The sequence below is a fragment of the Cervus elaphus genome, chromosome 13 (assembly GCF_910594005.1).
Source record: "Cervus elaphus chromosome 13, mCerEla1.1, whole genome shotgun sequence".
NCBI classification, from domain to species: Eukaryota; Metazoa; Chordata; class Mammalia; order Artiodactyla; family Cervidae; genus Cervus; species Cervus elaphus.
The window spans coordinates 8,418,066-8,424,019 of NC_057827.1; the positions used below are offsets into that span (position 1 = coordinate 8,418,066).

The 5,954-nt window shown below is 49.0% G+C and overlaps 1 pseudogene; it reads left to right on the forward strand.

The window, feature by feature from the left end:
- The first annotated feature begins 1,171 nt into the window (after window positions 1–1,171).
- Window positions 1,172–3,946, forward strand: LOC122706383 (annotated as a pseudogene).
- Window positions 3,947–5,954: the final 2,008 nt, after the last annotated feature.

The following is a 5,954-nucleotide window of genomic DNA, read 5'->3' on the forward strand; positions in this document are numbered from 1 at the left end:
AAAAGAAATTAAGGAATCAATCACATTCATCATTGCAACAAAAAAGAACAAAATATCTAGGAATAAACCTACCTGAGGAGACAAAAGAACTGTATTCAGAAAATTATAAGAGATTGATGCAAGAAATCAAAGGTGACATAAACAGATGGAGAGATATTCCATGTTCCTGGGCAAGAAGAATCAGTATTGTGAAAATGACTATAATATCAAATGCAATCTACAGGTTCAATGTGATCCCTATCAAATTACCAATGGCATTTTTCAAAGAACTAAAACAAAAAGTTTCACAATTCAGCTTTCTGACCCCATGGACTGTAGCCCACCAGGCTCCTCTGTCCATGGGACTCTCCAGACAAGAATACTGGAATGGGTTACCATGTCCTCCTCCAGGGGATGTTCCCAACCCGGGGATCAAACTCACATCTCTTATGTCTCCTTCATTGGCAGGCGGGTTCTTTACCCCTAGTGCCACCTGGGAAGCCCATAGAGAGTCCTAAGTAACTTACAGGGTGTATTCTTTTGGAAATCAAAATTAATTTGGGTTGGTCCTGTTAGAGGAGCCAACTGAAGCCAACTGAAGCAAACAGGAGCCAGCTGAAGTTCCAGCCAAAGTCAGAACAAAATAAATGATGTAGTCTTTATTACAACCCAAGTATAGATGCTGGGAAAGATTGAAGGCGGGAGGAGAAGGGGATGACAGAGGATGATATGGTTGAATGGCATCACTGACTCGATGGACATGAGTTTGAGCAAATTCCAGGAGCTGGTGATGGACAGGGAGGCCTGGTGTGCTGCAGTCCATGGAGCTACAAAGAGTCGGACACGACTGAACTGACTGAAGTACAGAAGAGTCTCAATACTCTTGTGAGTCCCTGGGAAGCTAGGAGGTGAAACCACTTAATCCTGAAGGAAATCAACCCTGAATATTCACTGGAAGGACTGATGCTGAAGCTGAGGCTCCAATACTTTGGCCACCTGATGCGAATAGCTGACTGATTGGAAAAGACCCTGATGCTGGGAAAGATTGAAGGCAGGTGGAGAAGGAGGCAACAGAAGGGCCTAGGGCTCCGGCCCCCGGGATTCTGGAGGGAAGCAAGTGACATGAAACAGCACGGAGGTGTGTGGTCTCTCCTCTCATTAAGTGAAAGGTACACCCCCCGGCACCCGAGCCATGGCTGGTCTGCGGAACGGCCATCGCAGCTGTATCCGGGCCGCGTTCATGGCCAGCACCAGGGCCGGCTTCCAGAAGAGGCAGAGAAACAGGCTCCATTGCCTCAAGGCCAGTCACAGGAAGAATCATCTGGACTTTGTTGAAGGCATCTGGAGAGAGGTACGTCCCCGAACAAGGCAGCCAGCAGCCGCTCCTGTCTCTGGGGACTGTTGGGGGCCCCCTCAAGTCCAAGTTCCCAGAGGCAAGGCCGAGGACAGCCTTGCAGGCAGACCTTCCTCAGGAGGGCGGTCGCAGGCCTGCTCCAAGAACTCTGCCCAGCCCAGTGGTGTGGCTACATTTTAGAAAAAGCTTCACTGTGACATTTACATTGGTTGTTCATTCCTCTTCCCAATTTTTTAAAGTAAGAACAAAAGTCTTCGGGTAGTTTACCTGGAAGATAGATTGACGAGACCATGGGTTTACAATTAGTCAATCTCAAAATGAATCTCAGTCAAGTCAAATTCATTCTCATGGATCACACAGGTGTAGTAGGTAACCCTGGCCTCCCGGTGGTTTAAGACGCCAGGTGCCCCTGGAGAACAGGGCAGGCGTGCTGCTAAGTCCTTCTACCCTGAACCAGTGCCTGGAGGGCCTGGCCAGGCGTTTCTTGGTTTGCCAGGAAAGATTCTGTGGGCTTATGAGCCCCAAATGAGGCCCTCATCAGCACCCCCGACCCCACACCTGGGCAGGGGGCTCTGGGCTGGGGCCTCTCGGGGACTCTCACTGCTCTGCTGGGGGTGGGGTCACAAGAGTGAGTGTCTGCTTTGTGAATTCCAGCAATTCTGACCAGTTTCTGGATCTGCAATGGTTACAGCTGCTGGTAGATTACGGTGTTTATGTTCATTTTCTCCTTCTGGAATAAATGAACATCAACTGTCCAAAGAGCAAGTGAGCTTTCTCGGGAGTTGTCACCACCCAAGGGAAAGGGCCCCAGGGAGATCCCCTGCTGACTCCGGTCTGGGGTCCTTCTGTGCGTGTGACCGAGGCCACGGGTCAGCAGGGAGGAGGTGCTCACAGGGCGAGTCGTGCGGATCAGCCTGCTGGTTTGCGGGTGGAGCCCGTCTGGAAAGGTCTCCGTGCAGCGGGGGGTGGTCCCTGGTCGTGGGCACCTGGGCTTTCCCTAGAGACCGTTCCAGCCAGAGCCCCAGGGCAGGAGTGAATGAGTAAGGAACAGGAACTTTCGGTCCCCAGGTGGTGTGAGGAGGGTCCAGAAAGCTCTGCAGCCCCCATTGGCAGTGGTAGAGGTGGGGGGTGGGGCCTTTGGCTGCCCTGGGGTGTCGCCTGCCCCTGAAGGGCCCATGGCCAGCCTTTGAGAACCACTCCGGGCACCTTGGAAACAGTGAATATTTTAGAGACTCATTTCCACCTCCTCTGGCACCTTGGGTGGCCCAGTGTGTTGGGGGTGGGCGCTGAGGCTCCACAGCCTGCCCAGGTCAGGGGCCCGGGCCGGCCCAAGCGAGGCCCTCACCGGGGTCAGAGCAGGAAAATGAGCTCAGACTGAGGTGGTGGACAGGGGCTGCCAGCGCTGGAAGGAGGGCTTTAAACGATGGGGCTCGGGCTGGGACACCCCCACAGTGGGGCACCCTCGGGCTTTTAGGAGGCTCTGGGATATTTATCAAATGCACTAAAAAATATTTATTTATGTGGCTGCCCTGAGTCTTAGTTGCAGCATGCGGGATCTTTCGTGGTGGCATGTGAATGCTTATGTGGCACATGGGATCTAGTTTCCTGACCAGGGATTGAACCTGGGCCCCCTGCATTGGGAGCACGGAGTCTTGGCTACTGGACCACCCGGGAAGTCCTTATCAAACGCATTTAAAAAATAATTTAAAACATGTTTTTGCCTGTGCTGGGTCTTCATTGCCGCACGCATGCTCTCTCCAGGTGTGGGGAGCCGGGGCGACTCTGGTTGCGGTGCGTGGGCGTCTCACTGCAGTAGTTTCTCCTGTTGCAGAGCCTGGGCCTCAGGGCCCAGGGTCTTCTGCCCTAGTTTTGCTGCTGCTCGACATGTGAATCTTCCCGAACCAGGGATCAAACCCACATCTCTTGCCTTGGCAATCGGCTTCTTGACCAACTGAGCCCCCAGGGAAACCCTTATCAAAGGCATTTTTGAAGATTTATTTGCAGGGCAGATCGTGCAAAATTTGCCAAGGTCCATGATGGAAGAAACTGTTTGTGCGTGTAAGGCGTGTGTTCTCCGTGATTCCCCCGCTCGCCGGCTCAGAAACCCTTCTGTCGTCAGCTTTTAGATCCTTAAGACACTGAGTGGGAAGAGGCCCGTGGCCACGCCTCCTGTCATTTCAACGGCTGCTCCCTGGGTGCCGCGAACTGTGTCGGGCCTCTGTACATGCTCAAGTCCAGGGGTCCAGGGGACGTGAGCTTAGAAGACCCCCTCTCGGCGAACCTTCCACTCCTGGTCCTGACGGCCACGGCTGGGCCCCAGCAGCCCCAGAGGACAGCAATGTGGACATGCAACCCACGGAGGCCGGTGGCCTGGAGGCACCGGGGCGGATGGCCCGGCTGCCTGGACCCCGGGAAGACACAGGGATGATGGAGGAGGACCCGGGGTCCCCCGAGGCTGGAAGACCCCAAGGCAGGGCCAGAGGGTCAGGGCCGCCCCCCAGACTCGGGACCGAGAGGGACAGGGGGCCCAAGCTCACCCTCTCCAAGAGGCAACTGGAACTTTTACTTGCAGAGCTGGAGAAGAGTAAGCGAAAGAAGCAGTATGTGGCCTAGATCAGGTGAGCGGGGCGACCGGTGACAATGGGCCAGGGCCTCGGAGGTGAGGACGATGTTGATGAGGATAAAAAAAGAGCTTCCATGAAAATAAATAAATAAAACAAAAAATTTCACAATTCATATGGATACACAAAAGTCTCCAAATAGTCAAGCCGTGTTGAGAAATAAGAATGGAGCTGGAGGAATCAACTTTCCTGAGTTCAAACTATACTACAAAGCTACAGTCATCAAGACAGTACAGTACTGGCAAAAAAACCAAAAAACAGAAATACAGACCAATAGAACAAGATAGATAGTCCACACTCTCTATGGGTACCTTAGTTGTGACTAAGGAGGCAATGGGGCAAAGATAGCCTCTTCAATAAGAGATGCTGGAAAAACTAGACAGCTACATGCAAAAGAATGACATTTGAATATTTCCTAATGCCATACACAAATATAAACTCAAAATGTATTAAAGACCTAAATGTAAGACCAGAAACTATAAAACTGTTAGAAGAAATAATAGGCAGAACACTCGATGAAATAAATCAAAGAAAGATCTTCTATGATCCACTTCCTAGAGTAATGGAAATAAAAACAAAAATAAAGAAATGGGACCTAATTAAACTTAAAAACTTTTGCACAGCAAAGGAAACTACAAACAAGTTAAAAGGAACTGCAGAGCTTCTTGATGAAAATGAAAGAATAGAGTGAAGAAGCTGGTTTAAAGCTCAACATTCAAAAAACTAAGATCATGGCATCCAGTCCCATCATTACATGGGAAATAGATGGGGAAACAATGGAAACAGTGACAGACTTTATTTTCTTGGGCTTCAAAATCACTGCAGATGGTGACTGCAGCCATGAAATTAAAAGATGCTTGTTCCTTGGAAGAAAAACTATGACCAACCTAGACAGCACGTTAAAAAGCAGAGACATTACTTTGTTGACAAAGGTCCATCTAGTCAAGGCTATGGTTTTTACAGTAGTCATGTTTGGATGTGAGAGTTGGACCGTGAAGAATGCTGAGTGCCAAAGAATTGATGCTTTTGAACTGTGGTGTTAGAGAGGACTCTTGAGAGCCCCTTGGACAGCAGGGAGATCCAACCAGTCCATCCTAAAGGAGATAAGTCCTGGGTGTTCATTGGAAGAACTGATGTTGAAGCTGAAATTCCAATACTTTGGTCACCTTATGCAAAGAACTGACTCATTGGAAAAGACCCTGATGCTGGGAAAAACTGAAGGCGGGAGAAGAAGGGGACAAGAGGATGAGATGTTTGGATGGCATCACTGACTTGACGGCCATGAGTTTGAGCAAGCTCCGGGAGTTGATGATGGACCGGTAGGCCTGGCATGCTGCTATGGGGTTGTATTGTTGGACATGACTAACCGACTGAATCAAAATGTAAATTTTATATTATGTACATTTTATTGCAATTTTAAAAGTAGGTTTCTGACAAAGTAAAAATTGACTGATTAACTATGTGGAAGTAAAGTGTGACAACAACAGAAAATAGAACAGCAAACAATATACAAGTATAAGATTGTAAGATTCATATAGTACACATGAAATGGAATAATGTCACTTAAAGGTAGGTATAGGTGGTGTTAGTGGTAGAGAATGTGCCTGCCAATGCAGGAGACATAAGGGACTTGGGTTTGATGTGTGGTTTGGGATGATCCCCTGGAGGAGGGTATGGCAACCCACTCCAATATTCTAGCCTGGAGAATCCCATGGACAGAGGAACCTGGCAGGCTATGGTCCATAGGGTCACAGAGTCAGACATGACTGAAGTGACTTAGCATGCATGCATAATAATTTAGAGATTTTTATTCTCAACCTTAGAGAAACTAATAAAAGCAAAATAAATAGATATGACTAACAAGCCAATAAAGAAGATAAAATGGAATCCAAAACAAAGACTCATGTGCTTCTATTTGCCAGGTAACATAAGTGAAGGAGTCAGCCTAGATGTAAAAACAAAAGAGACCATGCTTCTCTGAGGATCCCATGCCCAGTGTA